Source organism: Balaenoptera musculus, chromosome 14 (genome assembly GCF_009873245.2).
Source record: "Balaenoptera musculus isolate JJ_BM4_2016_0621 chromosome 14, mBalMus1.pri.v3, whole genome shotgun sequence".
In the NCBI taxonomy this organism is placed as follows: domain Eukaryota; kingdom Metazoa; phylum Chordata; class Mammalia; order Artiodactyla; family Balaenopteridae; genus Balaenoptera; species Balaenoptera musculus.
In genome coordinates, this window is record NC_045798.1 from 64,780,344 (window position 1) to 64,797,198 (window position 16,855).

General features: G+C 45.8%; 1 non-coding gene across 1 annotated transcript; it reads right to left on the reverse strand.

Moving 5' to 3' along the window:
• Window positions 1-16,256: 16,256 nt before the first annotated feature.
• Window positions 16,257-16,363, reverse strand: LOC118880423. The gene has a single exon (XR_005016295.1). It is a non-coding gene; the product is annotated as a U6 spliceosomal RNA (small nuclear RNA).
• Between the last annotated feature and the right edge of the window lie 492 nt (window positions 16,364-16,855).

The window sequence follows — 16,855 nt, forward strand, 5'->3', positions numbered from 1 at the left end:
ATATTGCATATACAGGTCAATAAATTATCACAAAGGGAGCACCTAGGTATCCACCATCCAGAACGTTGCCAGTGCCCCAGAAGCCCCTCTCTTGCTATCTCCCCTCCCCACACATCCTCCTTCCCTAGCCACTTTCCTGGCTTTTAACACCATAGATGACTTCTTTTGAAATTTATATAAATGCACTTATTCAATATACATTCTTCGGGGTCCAACTTCTTCCACTCAACATCACGTATGTGAGATTCATCTGTGCTGCTGTAGAGGGGCATGGTTCATTCATTGGTGCTGCATCACATTCTTTTGTGTGGCTAGACCACAATGCACTTATCTGTTATCTGTTGATAGTCATGTGGGGCTATTACCAAAAAGACTCTGCCATGAACATTCTTGGAGATGCACATGTGTGTGCAGTTCTGTTGACTCTATACATCAGGCTGGATTCACTGTGGATTCGGGGCACTTGTGATAATAAGTGGGAGAAAAGACTTTTTTAAGCAGAGAAGCCCCTCTGGGTGCCCATAATATGATACCACGCAGGCAACTGAGTTCTTACTGTTCCGATATAATAATAAGGCTACAATAAGGGGACTTGTATTAGTTTCCTCGTGCTGCTGTTGCAAATTACCACAAGCAGTGGTAATTTATCCTTTCACAGTTCTGAGACCAGAAGTCATAAACCAAGGTGTCAGCAGTGTTGGTTTCATCTGGAGGCTCTGACTGAGAATCTTTCCATTCCTCCTATCTTCTGATGACCCCTGGCAATCTTTGGCAATCTTTGGCTTATAGAGGCATCACTCCAATCTCTGACTCTGTGTTCACATTGCCTGCTCCCTTGTGTGTCTTCTCCCCTTCTCTCCTCTTATAAGGACACTTGTCATTGGATTTAGAGCCTACTCTAATCCAGGATGATCTTAATTACACCTACAAAGACCCTTTCCCAGATAGAGTCACATTCACAGCTTATGAGTTGACTCATCTTTGGGGAGCCACCATTCAACCTACTATAGGACCCAAGAAGTTGGAGACAGTTACTCCCTAAGAGTTGAACTGAAATCGGTACACAATAAAGGAGCTAAGTTCTCCAAGGAATCACCTTGGGCAATGGGCAGGACATCTCCCATATCAAAGCAGGACAAGTGGTGTCTCTCAGAAATTAATCAAAGTCCTCCACAGTGATCCCTTCATTAGGATATACATCATTTTTCCATTTTGTAAAAAGGCACCCTAAAAATCAAAGTGCTTCTGGCCAGGGTCATGCTTAGGTTGTTATCATCTAATGACTTAGTCACCCCCCAACTCCATCTGTTCCAACCAGTCCTCCCAAAGAGGACTGGAAACCCACAAGGGATGGGTTTAATTTTAATTGCCATAAAAATTCCAAGGTTATTTTTCTTTTTTCTTTTTTTTTTCAAGGTTATTTTTCATTTTGTTGTTGTTGTTGTGTGTAGCTTGATGACGTGATCCTAAAATGTATAGCAAAGAGTGAAAGAATAAGATAGAAGATTATTAAGAAGGTACCTAATAGTATATCATGTAAGATGGGAACTGTATTAAAGAAAAGTCAGGGTAGGTGAAAGAGGATTAAAGGTAAAGAGAGTGGACTGAACAAATGTTTCACACAAAATCCCACTCTATCTCAAATGACAGTAAAGTAAAAACAAAGAATGAGAGAACAGAACAGAACTCTAGAAAAAAGATTATGGAAGCTAAGAAGCAGATGAGAGAGTGGTAAGTAACTTAGCCATTCAGCAGATCCAAGAAAACTGAGTTCTAGGCCAACAGTGCAGAAAAACAAGAAGCAATATGACAGGATGATAGAACTCTCCGAAAGTTCAGGGAAGGGTGGAACCAGTTATCTCTGTAAATAAAGGTGAAAATGGAGCTAAAGGAAATAGTTGAAAGTCTGTGTAAGACCCAGGTTCCCAGACTCCCTCCCAACTCTGCACAGCCAGACACTGCCTACCTATCATGGAAGAAGACTCGAAGTTTATTCTCTAGAGAAGATCAAACAGGAGGCGGTTCCCCTGATTGCACAGAGCTGAGGGCAGAGTTTCCTAGTAAAAGCTGGAATATTAGCGAGTATGTGTCCACTGAGCTTCACAGCTCTCTTCTGAGCCTCACCTCCAAGAAGCCTGGAGGCCAGCCATTCGCCCTTGAGACAGGAAATAACATCAGCCCAAGAAGAAAAAACTTACTGATATTGAAAATCTACAAGAGATGATCTAGGCTGATCATCTCAGGATAATCTAAATTCACATACCCAGAGCTTCTAATCAGCTTTTTGTCCGCATAAGAACACAAAGATCTCCAGACATGTGAGGAAAGCCACCAGCTTGAAAGACAGAGGCCCAGATGAACAAATGGGGAAAAACAACTTAGAAGAAGCAAAGTTGATTCAAGGGGAAGAAAACTCAAAAAAAAGTTACAATTAATATCCTTAGCGATATGAGAAGATATTGCAACCATAGAACAAGGAGAGGTTATTAGGAAAAAGAACAGTCAGAGAACAAAAACCAGTGCTCCTGAGAATTAGAAACATCATAGTAGAAATGAAGAAATCAATAGAAGAATAGAAGGCAAAGTTGAGGAAAGAGGACAAAGAAAAAGGGATGGAAAATGGGAAAGAGAAGAAAATTAGAGGACTAGTCCAGGAGCTTTGATACATAAACAATAGGAACTCCAGTAAAAACAACAGAAAACATGGAGGAGAAGAGTCATAGGGAGGGAGGGAGGAAGGAGGAAATGGAGGGAGGAAGGAAGGGAGGAAAATCAGAGAAGAGAATAAAAAAAGAAACCTCCCAGAGTTTAAGGACGTGAGTTCACAGATTTAAAGGACCTATCAAGCACACAGCACAATGGATGAAACATCAGTATGAAATTTTAGAATATTGTCTACCAAGAAAAAAAAAATCTACAAGTTTATAAAGATCAGTAAGGCTTTGCACTTTTTGACAGAACTACAGGAAGCTTGAAGATAATGGTGAATACCTTCCAAATTCTGAAGCCAAAATACTTCCTATCTAGAATTTCATAACCATCCAAGTGGCCAATCAATTGGGAAGGTGGAATAAAGATATTTCCAGACATCTCACAATATTTACCTCACATCCACTCCTTCCCAGGAAGCTACTGGAGGAACATGCCCCCAGAACCAAGAAATAAACTAATAACAAGGAAGAAATGGGACCCAGGAGATCCAAGATGAAAGAGAGATTGGTGACGAAGGAAAGGCCCAGAATGACAGATGTTCACCAGACATAGAGTCTTCCAGCCCACGTTGGAGCACATCAGAAATCTCCAGGAAAGACTCCTCAGAAGATTAAGCTGACTAAACATCTGACGATAGTGAAGGGGAGAATGAGACAATTGTTGAAGCCTTTGTGATTGAATTAGATACGTGTAAATAGAAAGCCAAGCAAACGAAAAAGCAAGATAAGAGAAGCAAAAAGTTGTGTAGAGAAAGAAAGTCGTCGTGGTTCACTACATGGTTTTTTTTACACAGTCAGATTAACGTGAACCCCAAATATCCATCTAACCAAAATTATGACCCAACACACTGAGGGGCTGCGGCAGGGAGCGTATAAGTGGATGGAGCAGAGAAATCCTCAGTGGACTAATATTTAAAACTTAATGATTAAAACTGAAAAAAAATTATGAGGTAGCAATACAAGTTTAGAAATATTATCTAAAGCCATGGAAATAAGTACCAAAATAATCAGAGTTGAGAATGACTGCTCCCAGGGAGGGAGATGTTGGGGGAAAGGATAAGGGACAGGTACTTTTCATAGCAAAGCTTGTAAAATAATTTGACTGTGCCTATGTGTAACTTTGATAAAAATATAAACTTTAAAAATAAAATTTTTTAAAGTAAAATGGTGGAAATAATGCTCTTACATCCCATCAGGTTCTAAAAATTGCAAAATGCCATACAAGGAAAAGGTATTTCATAGCTAATGAGGCACAGGAACAATTGTGCAGGTCAGTATTTATAATCTGGTTGATATTTTGAAATGTCACAGCTCTGTCATATATGCTCAATCTTCCAAACTGTTTATGCTTATTTAGCATAACATGTTTCAAAATCCAGGAAACATTCATGCTATACACACACACTCACACACACACACACACGCACACACACACACACACACACACACACACACACAGGAAGATCTAAGAATAGCCGAGGCAATTGAATAACAGACTGGCAGGGGACTTACTTTACCAGATGTTAAGATTTTGCAGAAAACTGTAAAAATTAAGAGTAGTATTGGCACAGAAGAAAGAATACGCCAGTAGAACCAAATAGAGGGTCCAGAGATACACTGATACACAGATGGGACCCTAAAATGTGACAAACATTGGGGAAAACACACGATGTAAAAATATGGGGTTGGATATTTGATTATATAAATGGAAAAACTAACATAAAATGTAATGTTTTGTTTTTTGGCGAGAAAGCTGAGACAAATAGCAAAACACTAAGATTCAAGCTTTTTCCTACTGTATAGCACAAGGAACTAAACTCAGTATCTTGTAATAACCTATAATGGAAAAGAATCTGAAAAAAAGAATACATATATATGTGTAACGGAATCACTTTGCTGTACACCTGAAACTAGCGCAACATTGTAAATCAACTACACTTCAGTGTAAAAAAAAATCTTTAAAACATTTTAAATATATTTGTATTGTTGCATACACAATTAATAAGATATTTTAAAAGATTCAATGGTCTCAAATTATATTTGAAAAATGGGGAAAAAAGATTTTTTTAAGCTGAATGAGAGCTAGATGAAAACATAAACACAAACAAAACTTCACTCTGGATGCTATGGGGTTTGTTGATAGATACGGGGCAAGGAGAGGCAGCAAGGGGAGGGAGAAACCAGCCAAGGAAAAATTGGAGGCCATTGTGAGAGCGAGGAAAAGAGATAATATGTATTTGAATAAAAAATGGTGGCGGTGGGGATAGAGACATCTATCCCATGTCACATGGCTTTGGCTCATCCAGCAGACATCCCTAAGGGAGACTTGTTAAGACCTAGAAAGTGATTGGATTCTGGTAATCAGAGAAAGGAAGAGTCAATGGACTCCTGGGTACCTAGCTAATAAGTCATCCTGGATTTACAACAGCTCTAGGTAGGATATAATCATTTCCATTGTAGATATGTTTAAATCTAAGGCTGCTACAGAATTGTAGGTGGAGATGTCTAGTAAGCAGTGGCAACTACAGGGTCTGCAGTACAAGATAGAATTGGAGCTGAAAACAGATTCGGAGCATCCTTGCTGGATGCTTATATGCTTAACGTATAATCAAGTCCTTGTTATACGTTACCACTACCCCTTCTCCCGTCCCATCACAGAGCTTATCATAACCAACTGTAGCTATTTGTTTGTCTCCTCACTAAGCTGTAAATCCTGGGAAGATGGGGACTGTGTCTTGTCCTCTTCAGTATCCTCAGTGTCTGGCACATTCTAGGTCCTTCATTGAGGACCTAGCAAAGGGAAGATGAAGAAGGGCAGAAGCTTGGGGAACACCAAAACCTATGGGACAGGCAGCAAGAGAAAACCATCAAAGGAGCAGTCAAAGCAACCACCAGAATAAAAGCAGAACCACAGGATGAGCATTCCCAGGAGCCATACGGAGAGAGGACGGCTGCAGAGGAGGGAGCCAAGCAATCAAGGTGCTCCTGTCTTGCATAGGTTTCCCACCTGCCCCATTCCAGCTCTTCCTAGAGAAACTTTCCTGTCCCCCATCCAGGCACCACATCACTCTCCTTCCTCGCAAGGCTGATTACAACAAAGATGGACACTTGACCCATCCATCAGTGGTGAGGTTTCAAGGGAAAGTAGAGGGAGGGCGAAGTCAGCACATAGCAAGCTGAAGCCATGGGATATTTATGAGGGAGCAAGGCCTCTGGGTAAGCAGAGGAAGCTAATAGTAGAGGAAGAAAGAGAATGAATGAACACAGTCTCCATTCCTAGTAACTTTCCAGTTCCCAGCTCCAGCCTCTGCAAGACCTGCCCTGACCCTAAGTTTTACGGGGTCCAATAGACCTCCTTTTTTCCTGAGCTAGTTTGAGCGGACTTCTGTCCTTTCTACCTATCCAGATCCAACTAGAACTGTCTTTAAACTATTATATCTATAGAGATATATATAAACTATATATCTATTATATAGATAATGATTTTAAAGGATATCAAATGTCCACGGGCTCATGAAAATCTTTACCTTTACTGGAGATTGCCAACAACCCTCTACTCGTATTAAAAATATAGTCTTCACTTGCACCTGGAACGCTCCTGTTTAGAATTTTGGAGCTAGAAGGAAGCTGAGAATCTGCCAGCCAGGAGGGAGTTTATTGCCTGAAGACATATGCTGTTTAGTGGCCTAGAAAGGACTCCATTCCAGAAGTGCCGACTCCCAGGGATCTTGCCACCGATGTACCCTGCTCCCCCATCTCTAGTCTCAGGGAAACACATGCCAATCACTGCATAATGGTGCTGAGTACTCGACCCCAGCAGTTCTCCAAATCCAACTCTAGGGAGAAACGCTCACACCCAGTGGCTAGTTTCTCTGTAGCAGGACCCCTCCACCAGGAAGGTGGCTTAAACGAATTCAAACCCGCGGAGGATGGCCGGCGATGACTGCTCCATTACAGTCAAATGCCGTGCAAGATTCTGTCTGTTGAAATCCTGTGTTCCTTTTGTGCATTTTGAAAGTCACATCTGGCGCTGAACTTAGAACCCAGACTTCTGTGCTGAATGAAAGCAGTGGGATTGTGTGTGCTCGGGGTTGGGGACTCCTCTGAAAGGTGCTTCCAGCCCGTCGTCCAAACTGGCACAGGATGTCCAGCCATGGTCGGCTTCCTCTTCCACCGTTGAGGATGCCAATCGTAACATGGCCTCCTGCCAAGACTCTGGGACCACGCTCCAGAGGCAGAAGGCAGATCTCCTGCCAAGGTCTCCAAAGCTGGGCCCCTCCCAGGCTCTCATCCTGGAAGTGTCCTGGCCTCCTCTTTGGAAAAGGGGACATCAGTCTTCAGCTGATTCCTGACATGGGGCGAGTTGGAGCCCTGGAGGCTGCAGGCCCTCGTCCAGCTCGCCTCGCACTCTCCAGCCCAGAAAGGCTGGTTTGCAGCGTCTGGAAAAGCATTTACTGGTTTGGTTGTGGTCTGCCCTAGCAGCCGAGCTGGCTCCAAGTGCCACATCTCCAAGCGCCACGTCCAAAACCGGCTGCTCCAGCCCGAGGACACTTAGGAAAGGTGACCAGGAAGCCCACTTGCATAGTTGCCGGGTGGCTGTCCTTCCTCCATTCTTTGAACTCAAAAATGTTTGTTTTTGTTGAATGAATGGAAAAAAAGGCTGCCATCATTGTCTGAAATTCCTCTTCCAGCAGTCTTTGTGGCAATGCTTCACAGACTGAGTGAGAATAGTTTAAATGAAGTATTCCTGCATAATATTTCACTGGGCTTGTACCAAATTGGTCTGGCTTATTATGCCATTTATCTTCCCAACCTTCTTAGAAAGGAGCAGGGGAATAGACCTCTTGTCTATTCTGTGTGTGGGGAAACTGAGGCCGAAGGAAACTACAGAGACTCACAACTGGGGGGAAAGAGCCAGGAAAGGCAGCAAAAGCAGGGCCAATCTGAGAAAATGCACACTGATGGGGTAGATAGACTTTTCCTGACTTTAGGGTGTCACACAATTGTTAGGCACTGCAGACACCATGGGAGGGGAATTCTAAGGGCAAAGGAACTGGGTCCCTTTGCAAAATTAATTTGGGTGACCCGCAATTTAAACCTGTACCCCAAGCTCCAAGTATGGTACTCTTGTACCGGTGCCCTAGGACCTAGCACAAGTGACCCCACCCTAGAAGGTTTTTCTAACTACTCAGTCCCCATCATCCTTCCCATCTAAGAACTGTTCCCCCAGTCACAGTCAGAACCACACCCTCATTCTTTACTGTTCCCAAATTCAAGTTAGTCTTCTCTCACCTGGATTACTAGCTGCTTCTCAAGGGCAAGGACTATGCCTTACATTTTGGAAACCCCAGTCCCACTTGTTTCCTCGCTCTTTGCCGAATGACAGGGTCATGAGCACAGCCCCAGGGGCAGGATCAAGGAAGGCAGTCTTTTGGGACTTGGGGGAAAATCTGTCTTGTTTTCCATAAGAATTGATGGGGGGAGGGGATCAACCATCTGAAATGACTGTTGGCAAAGAAATGTAGCTTCCTCTTCAGGTCATGGAAGGTGGCTCTGATGTTAGCTTCACACACAGAGAATGGATCTGGGTTGAACCCCTGATCAGCCTCTCAGGCTGAGGGTACCCACAGGGAGATTTTTTTCTGCATCACACCATTAGTGTTCACGTGTGTGTCATGTGTGTATGACATGGTCCACTAGACTGCAAGCTCCTTATATACAGGGATACTTTAAAATTCTTTTGGGCATCGTAATACAGTATTAGACACATAACTGACACTGTTAACACTGTCTAATAAACATGAGCATTCAACCAAAAGAAGAGCCCATAACCCAAGCTGGATAAATGAAAAGGACCATCTCACAGGTGGAGAGATTACATGTACGGCCCTTGGTAGTTCCTGCCAGTCGGCTGCAGGATTGCATCTATAACTCTGATCACCAGGAACAGAACCTGAGACGCTCCTCCGCACCTTCACGTTCCAACCTCACAGCCCCCTCCCTCCAAGTGGCACCTCCCTGTCACCACCCATATTAAATGCCATGAGTGGGACTCAGAATCAGGGCACCATAAATCTGGTTCCATATGTGCCCTTGAGCAAGTGATTTCTCTTTCTGAGTCTCAGTGTTTGTACCTATAAAACAAAGGAATCAGCTAGCTCATCTCTGAAGGACACTCATGCTCTGAAAATCCAGTGGTCTAGAATGGCAGATAAGGTGTCGGTTTGGTTCTGTTTGGTTGGTTTTCTTGTCTGTGTCTTGGCCGTGCGTGGCCATCTTTACCGGGCTGGACAACACAATTATCTACCTCAAATACCCCTACCTAGAGAGTGACCATGTGCCCTACTCCAGAGAGGACTGAATAGGGTCTAAAGCTGCCCAAAGGGGTGTGAAATGACTTTGAATGCTCTAATTTCCCTTATAAATTCATGTAAATTTTACATTCGTTTCCATATTATTACTGAGTTAGGATAGAAACTGTCTTCCCTATATCTTAAAATAAAGAGACCGTCCAGGAAGGGGTTTCATGCTAAAGTTGTTTGAGCTGAAGCACCAATCTACAGGTGTTTTCAGGGACACCAGAACTTCCAGGGCTAAAAATTCATATTTTGATGAATTTTTAGAAATTCATCAACTGGAAATCCCTCATCAGGTACTTGTCCTTTTCTGTAAAAACGCAAATTCCCTTGGGAATGGTCTAAAAGTTGAACCAAACTGAGACAAGGCTGAGATTCTCTCCTTGGATCTGGGAAGCCAGTTCCAGCAGTACAGTCTGGGGCTGTGCGGATTAGCAGTAGCTGGTGAGAACAGCTGAGGATTTTGATAAACTTCCATCAAGTCAACACTGTGATTTGACTCTGTCCTCCAGAACACGAAGAACATGCTGCTGCGGGTCCGAGCATCCTGGCAGGTCCTCCTGAAGCGCTGCATTTAGAGCTGGAACCACACCTCCAAGGGACTTGGACTAATTGGCCAGATTAGTCTGGACAGAGATGATGGACATGCATCTCGTGCAGAATGGATGGAGAGATCAGAGTGGGGGCAGGGTTGGGGGAGGCTCCCTACTGTCACGGAGATTGATTCATGTGGCTTCAGAAGGCAGCACCCAGACCAGCGCTCACCTGTTTTCGGTTTGGGCTCAGCAGAGGGAAGCCTAGAGCCCTGTGAAAGGCAGGTGGGCCTCCTCAGCAGGAAGGCAGCATCCTGGTCCTGGGAGGGTGGAGGCAGGAGCTAGCTGGCCACTGGGTGACGGGATTCTGTGAAAGAGTGGGGTGCATGTGGAGATGTGGCCCCTAGAATGCCTTTGAGGAAGGATTGCTGCCCAGCTGTGGGGGATGTGGTCAATGGTCAGTGGTCAGCCTCCAGCATCGGCTCTTCAGGTTTGGCCTCGGCTGCAGGGAGCCTCCTCCCCTGGGGCTCATGTGTGGTGATGGGGAGCAGCAGGGGTACAAAGGCTGGACCTCCAGGCCCGCTGCAGGATCCCCCGATGGACAGTAATCACTTCAGAGCTAGGTTGGCCAAGGCTTTGTTGGAACTGCATCACTGTGGGCATCTTCCTCTGCCCCTCAAACTCCATCTCAGCCTCTACTTCTAGAAAACCTACCTGAGACAGAAGAATACTGCATGGGACTGGTCACCCAGAGATTCTCGGTGATCATACTGTCATCACTCACTTACACCTGAGTGAGAATGAATTCACTGACATCTTTACAGAGAACAAGTTCATACAGGTGTAGCTTCAGGAAATGGGGAGAAAAAAAAGTCACAGGACGAGGCGGTTAAAAGACAATGGATTGAGTTGTACACTTTAAATGGTATGTGAATTATATCTCAGGAAAACTACTTACAATTTTTTTTAGAGAGAGACAACAGAGTTGCTGTAAGATGGCCAGCCCCTCCCAATCTCTGCTAGGAGACGCCAGCACTGCAGCCCCAAACCAGGAACTAAAAGGACCCACGCGAGACCCGTGGGCCCTCAGCCAGGCTGTCTGTCCCCACAGAGCAGATTGGGCATGCCCGGGGCCTGGTTTTCAGCCCTGGGAGGCTCAGTGACACCGCCTTCCTCACTGTGTCCCAGAATCCAGAGGGAGGGGCCCTGCCACCAGCCAGATCCCAATGCGCCATTTTGTTCTTCTGAAACTGGGGTCCGCAGACTTCTCCTGTAAAGGGCCCCCCACAGCAAATATTTTAGGCTTTGTAGACAACATGGTCTCTTTGGCAACTACTTAAACCTGCCGCAGTAGCACAAAAGCAGCCACAGACACTACATAAATGAATGGCCCTGGCTGTGTTCAAATAAAACTTTATTTACAAAACAGGCAATGGTTCAGATTTGGCCTGGGGACTATCGTTTGCTGACCTCTGTCCTAGAGTCATGGACTAGCCTACTTGGAAATAATTCCCGGCCGTGAAACAGAAAGGTTTTCTCTATTTGAGATCCAATCAGGTTCTGTGCATTTGGTGTCTTCCAGGTCTCCCTGGGGAAATGGGACCAAATGGTCTATATATGTGACATAGATTTCAGTTCAACTGGGAACAGAGACTGGTAGAATATGGTTTCTGTTCTCAAGGAACCCAGTCAAGTTCTGGAGACATGTAAATAAGCAGATAATTCTCATTCTGTGTGGTAAGCGCAGAAGAAATGTAGGTACGTACACATAGGTTTGGGCTAAAACCATCACTGGCCGTTGTCACCAGATCATTAGTTTGGGGACTGGGTCAGTTGGCCCTTAAGGTGGGCTAATGAAGTGGCATCTTTAGCCCATTCCAGTCTTTGTACTCTACAGAGAACTCGAGTTTTTCAAATTCATCTTGGAAACAAGGACAAAGAAAATCCCAGCTTGTCACCGAGCCAGATCCTGCAGGGATTGTTTTGGTGCATAAGCCACCAGGAAGGGAGGGTGGTCGTGGCCATTGTATGGGAAAGGCCAGGGCCTGGGTGTGGCTTCGGACGCCCCCTTCCAGTTTCCTGGGCCTACTCAGTATATTGCAGCTTGTGTGTGTGCTTTTCCCTCTGCTGTGCCACCCCACTGCCCTTCCAAGCCCTGTCTATGGGTGCCCTCTGGTGGCTTGCAGGCTGGAAAGCTTTAGTGCCTCTTAAGGAAACAGGCAGGCAGGCAAGGAGAAAGCCTGAGAATCAGTCGCAGAGATTCCCCCCAGGCTCCTCCTTCCCAACACCAACTCCAGTCTCCCCCTAGAGATTCTGGGATGTATCCAGAGCTTGCAGAAGGAATCGTTTTCATTCCTTCCCCGGTACCTTTCGTCTTTCAATTTGGGTGATTCATACCATCAAACCACCCCGGAGACTTGGCATTCTGGACTGTTTATGGCAGAGAGGTCACCCAAATCTTCAAAGGCACTGAGGGCTAATGGATAAAAAGGCAGCTGTGAATTTCCTGATGGGGGGGCCATTTCTCCTTTGCATCTACCCCCCAACGCTGAGTCGCTGCCCTCCCCCCCAATCCTGTTCCTTCAATGTCTCCCACAGCTGAGGCCTCAGTGGAGAAGCATAATCTCCTCCTAGGTGTTAAATCCTCTAAGGAGAGCATTTCTGGTGAATGTGATCCTTTCGATAGAACAGTTGCTCTGGCTGAAGCTCGTATGCTCCTCACCCTCAATGGAGGCCGTCCACATGTTTTCTTTCTCAGCCCGGGGCAGGGTCTGTGGCCCGTACCTTCAAGCTATGCTGCTGATGGCTGCGACCCTGGCAGTGCCCGTCACTGGCTGAGCAGTAACGTTGGTAGAACTCAGCTTTTGTTCCAGGCCCATTCCTTTCAGTCCCCCTGCCCTGGGCCCACTCTTCCACTTTCATAATGCGTCCTCCATCATCCAAAAATCTACGTACACTGATATTCAAGTGCCCCTCTCCAAGGAGCCTTGCCTTTTCCAATCTATATTTCTTTTGGAAAAGGACATTGTTCTAGGAAACAGAAGACCTGGATTTTCATTCCAACACTTCCACGGATGGCCATGTGACCCTGGACAAACCACTTTCTCTCTATAATAAGGTCCAGGCCAGTGATTCTCAACTTGGCTGCATATTAGAATCACCCAGGAAGGTTTTTTTTTTTTTTTTAATTTATTTATTTTTGGCGGTGTTGGGTCTTCGTTGCTGCGTGTGGGCTTTCTCTAGTTGCAGTGAGCGGGGGCTACTCTTCATTGTGGTACGCAGGCTTCTCATCGCGGTGGCTTCTCTTGTTGCAGAGCACGGGCTCTAGGTGCACGGGCTTCAGTAGTTGTGGCTCACGGGCTTAGTTGCTCTGCGGCATGTGGGATCTTCCCAGATCAGGGCTCGAACCCGTGACCCCTGCATTGGCAGGCAGATTCTTAACCACTTCTCCACCAGGGAAGCCCCAGGAAGCTTTTTAAAAGTACTTTTTGTTGCCTGGGGCCAACCCCAGAAAGTCAGATTCATTTGGTGTGCGGCGGGACCCAGGCATCAGGACTTTTTATACACTCTCTGGATAGTTCTCCCGTGTAGTCAAGTGGAGCTGTTCAAGCAACTTCCAACCAGCAGGAGGGACAGAAGTTTAGGTGGGTGAGGAAGGGGAAGTCTCTGAGAGCCCTAGCATTGTCCCCTACTATTTGCCTACATGTGAAGCCAGCCCTGGATTCAGGAAGTACATGTGGAAGGCCATCTTGAGCTAAGAGAAAAGCACAGGACAGCAAGGGCTGAAGTAATTAGGAACACAGTCTTTTTATAAAAACTCTAAGCAGAGCCCTTTCCGGCCTCCGGAGCGGAGGTGTGGCTGCATCGGATCTGGAGTGACTGAGCAGCAACCAACCTCATGTTTAGCAGTCGGTCCATCCTATAACTAATGACGGGGTTACAGGAAAAGTACAGGGGCCTGAGTCCAGACAAGTCTGGAGCTGGCTTGGCCCCGGAAACACCATGTTAACTGGTCCTGGGGCCCAGTGCCCCACCCACGTTCCTACATGTCCAGAAGACTTAGCAAAGCCCTGTAGCACATTGGTTAACTGCATGAACTCCTGATCCAGTCTGCCTGGGTTGAAATCCCAGCTCTACTACTTACTAGCCTTGTAACCTCAGATGTATTGTTCAGCCCCTCTCTACTTTGCTTCCTTCTATGTAAGATGAGAAGAATATTAATGTCTACCTCTTAGGGTTGTTCTGAAAATTAGATGGGTTGGTACCTGAGCTATGCATGGCACTTAGAATGTGCTCAGTAAATATTTCCTCTTATTCAGGAGAAACCTCATACTGGAATGGGAGTCTGAAGACCTGGCTTTCCCTCCCAGCTCCATCTTTATCCAGCTGTGCGTTCTGGGATAGGTGACCTCACTTCTCTGTGCTAGTGCCCTCTGTTCCAAACTGAGGGGTGGCACTAACTCCTTTACTCTAAAATCCTCCATGGATCCCCAATGACCTCATGATAAACTCCCAGGTCGCTCTCTTGGCCTTTAATGCCCTTGGTGTCTCCAGCCCCTGCCCTTCCCTCTAGCTTCAATTCACAGAACACCAAGGTGGTCATGGTTGGTGAGTAGTCGTGTAAAGCATCATCATATCATGGCCCTCCTCTGTTCAGAGGCTCCCCATGGCTTCTCGTGCAGCGCAGAGTACGACCCAAGGCCCTTTGCACAGCCTGTCTTGCCCCACAATCTGACCTCAGCTCCCACCACTGTCCCTCTCCACCCGGTACCCAGTTCTCTGGTTCCTTGGCTCTTCCCAAGACACCAGCCTCTCCTGCCTTGGGGTCTTTACACTTGCTATTTCCTCTGCCTGGAAGCCTCCCTCAGAGCCTCTTGGCTCAGGCTCACATTCTTGAGGCCTCGGTTCAAACTTCCCAAGACACTAATAAATAATACATAATAAAGTCAAGGGGCTTATGATATAAGGGCTGGGCAAGGGACACAAACACGAAACAGAACAAAGCAAGATGGAGAATAAGTGTGTATCACAGCAGAAACAGTTGAGTTAACTTGATGAGACAGCCTGAGAGTTCTTCTACAGCTCTGAAGAGAGAAAGATCAGAGTGGACTGCAGTCCTTCTGGAAGCTCTGAACCATGAGAACAGCCTTCCCTGACCACCCCGCACACAATAGCATGCTGCCCCATCATCCTGTCTTATGTTTCCCAGCAGCCCCGCCATCCCTAATCGACTATATATTTGTTTACGGTCTATCATCTCCCCTTCCACAATGTAAGCTCCAAGAGAGCAAGGACTTTGTTTGGCTCCTTGCTGTGTCCCCAGCTCTGTGGACCATGCTGGGCACATACTAGGTGTCCAGAAACTGCGTTGAAAGATGAAGGATGCTGGCTTGCTTACTAGAGGAAGTTGTGTTACTGCAAGGAACTCCCAGGAAGGACATATCTCAATCAGAAAGAATTAACCTCTTTTGCAGGTGATGTCGGGCATGGAGACAGATGGATGGGGAGGATATATTAGGAGCAGTGGGAAGATTCCTTGCCAAGGTCCTCAGACCAGAACACTGGGGCAATACCTACCTACCACCTGTGAGCACGCAGAACAGGAAACCTTGGAAAGCCATTTAGCTCGGCCCCATCTAAAGACTAAACCCTGAGTTTAGGTTGATGGTTTGTTCTGTCTAAAACGCCTCAAGAAAGGAGACAGCACTCCAAGCTCACCACATCGGCCCCGCCCACCATTATACCTCTGGGCACCTGGGAAGCCACCAGAGGCTGGTGTCTGCCTGTGCTGTCCCGCTGTGGGCAGAACACTCCTTTTTAGGTCTTACTTCTGTACCGCATTACCTGAACACTTGGTGGCTTCCGAAATTAAGCCACATGGTTTGATGGCAGACCTCTGGAGGAAAAGGCCACCCTTTAATTGTCCTCATGACTCTTCTGAAAATAGAATCCTTTTTATTCAAAGCTTAATTCAGTTAATGTTCCCAATATAAATGAATAATCTAAAGTGTAAGCAAATTCTCTCGCAGGCTACGCTGACAGAGTTCCTCTGCTCTATTTTTTTTTTTTAAAGCCACTTTTATTTTGGGTTTTCTAAATATGCAGCTAAACTTAGTTCTAACTCATACACAATCTTTTAATTTTTTATTTTAAATTATGAAACGTTTTTGTTTCATAAATAATAATGATACAAACAATAATTATGATAACACCTTATAGTCTCACTACCTAAGTTACAGAGATATTGACACTTTGCTTCTGCTCTTTTTTTTTTTAACAAGTGAAATTAATGTTCCTAATGCTTTTTTTTTCAAATAAATTTATTTATTTATTTATTTATTTATTTTTGGCTGTGTTGGGTCTTCGTTGCTGCGCGCGGGCTTTCTTTTTGTTGCAGCGAGCGGGGTCTACTCTTCATTGCAGTGCGTGGGCTTCTCATTGCAGTGGCTTCTCTTGTTGCGGAGCACGGGGTCTAGGCGCGCGGGCTTCAGTAGTTGTGGCTCGCGGGCTTAGTTGCTCCGCAGCATGTGGGATCTTCCCAGATCAGGGCTCGAACCCGTGACCCCTGCATTGGCAGGCGGATTCTTAACCATTGCGCCACTGGGGAAGCCCCTGCTCTTTTTAAATAACAATTTTTCCTTTTAATAATTTCTTTGAAAAATGTGGAACACTTCGCGAATTTGCGTGTCATCCTTGCACAGGGGCCATGCTAATCTTCTCTGCATCGTTCCAATTTTAGTATATGTGCCACCGAAGCGAGCACCCTCTGCTCTATTTAAAGACCTTTCCTGGGCAGAGCCTAGGCTCGGCTTTCCCTGAACCTACTCAGAAGTCCCCACCCTCATGGCACTGCACTGATTTCCCTCGAGCATTATGTGTGCTGGGGAGGGCACAAAGGGGCAATGAGGAGCACCTGCCCACACACCTGGGCTCCCAGACTTGTGCCCTTTGTCCAGTTCCAGCACCAAGCTAGTCTGGGGGGACCCAAGAGATGCCATTGGTCCCCAGAGTCTTCCAAGGGTTTATGACATAAGGGGTGGGCAGGGGACACACACAAAACAAAGCAAGATGGAGAAAAATTATGTAAACATATCATGAACAACTGAGTTAACTTTGTGAAACAGCCTGGGAGTGCTTCTGGAGAGAGAAAGACCAGGGTGGGCTGGAGTCATTCTGGAAGTTTTAAGACCCAACTCAAATCTCACTCCTTCCAGGAAGACTTTTCCATGGCTGGAGGAGCCCTCCCCTCTGCAGG